General features: G+C 47.7%; 1 protein-coding gene across 1 annotated transcript in view; it reads right to left on the bottom strand.

Moving 5' to 3' along the window:
- Nucleotides 1-1414, bottom strand: part of LOC104523964 (solute carrier family 23 member 1) — a 20669-nt gene that overhangs the window by 17443 nt on the left and 1812 nt on the right. The gene's annotated exons all lie outside the window — the stretch shown is intronic.

The raw sequence follows: 1414 nt of genomic DNA, 5'->3' as shown, positions 1-1414 counted from the left end.
GGTGAAAGCTGCGCTGTCCCCTGATCTCCATCCCTCCTGGCTGTCCCACCCAAACAATGCTTTTGATAAAATATTCTAAAACAATTTGGCCACCACTAATTACAGAGTAGAAGCATGTTTTATATTTAATTTTCTTAAGTCTTCTCTTTCTCTTTACACTCACCCTTACAAATATTCTGCCTCAATAAACACACCTGCCCTTTGTATTACTAGAAAACCTTGCTCCTATGGAGGAACCAGGTGAAACACAGGGACAGCAGCAGATGAGGAGTCCTGGCGTCTGTGTCAAAGGAGCAACTCAAAGCAGGGCTAGGGGTATGCTGCCCCAGCTTGGCCACCTGCCATGGGGAACAGCACCCCGAGGGATGCCCCAGGGCAGGGGCAGCACTGGGGACAGGGAAACAGCCTGGGGACCTGGGCCCTCAGGAAGGTGGCAGGGTCTGAAATACCTCCTCGGGAAGGCTCAGATCCCCTCCCAGGCAGCCAGAAGCTCCAGGGCTCCCCAGGGAGCTGTACGCCTTGCACAGTTTATTTATACAAAGACAGGATTTGCCAAGGAAAGCAAAATACTGCTTTGCTTCAGCTGTCACAGCTTTTAAACTAAGTAAATGCCCCTGGTTGTCTGCTCCTCCTTCCAACACACCCTGACCCCTGAGCACACATAAATGCACAGCACACAGACACCCCATGTGCATGCACACACACACACACACACACACCCCCCCCACACACACATGTGATAGAGGGAGGCTGCCTGGGAAGCCATGACATTTTGAGCCAAATGCAAAAGCTAACTAAGATCCCAACCCATTTGTTTCATTGATCCTTCTCCAGCCAGCAAGTCCTCGGCACATTGGCAGCAGTGGGATTTTCTGGGCTAGGATGCCCTGCTCCATCAGGCAGGGACAGAAACTTGCTGTCGGAGAAGCTCAACCAGTTTATCAGCACAAAACCTTTTTTTTTTTTTTTTTAATCTCCCAAGTCCTGCTGGAACCTGCAGCCACCAAAATGCCCAGCAAAGCAAGGTGGCTGCAGTAATGCTCATGGCCTGCTTACTGATGGAGGCAAACAGCTAGTGCTGTGGTCAGGCAATAGCGATGTAAAATTAATGTTACATTCAGTTGTAAATTTTTCAGGTGTGGCAGATTAATCCTGAAGGACTGCATCTTTTGCCTGAAACACCCAGGTTTCCATTCTCATAGCTGAGTCTCCGAAGTCCCATTTTAGATCACATTGTTGATAATGTCCTATGTAATACCTTTTAAAAAACTAGTGTATTTATCCAGCCTTTCAAACATAGTGTATTTATGCAGCTGAGGCAGTCTGGGAACATTACAGGTACTTTGGAATAGATAGGTGAAGGCAGAGTTAATTCAAACTGAGCTCAGGCATGAACTTCAAGAGCAAAAGGCAT

Source organism: Antrostomus carolinensis, unplaced genomic scaffold (assembly GCF_000700745.2).
Source record: "Antrostomus carolinensis isolate BGI_N321 unplaced genomic scaffold, ASM70074v2 scaffold8874, whole genome shotgun sequence".
In the NCBI taxonomy this organism is placed as follows: Eukaryota; Metazoa; Chordata; class Aves; order Caprimulgiformes; family Caprimulgidae; genus Antrostomus; species Antrostomus carolinensis.
This window is presented reverse-complemented; position numbering and strand designations above follow the sequence as displayed.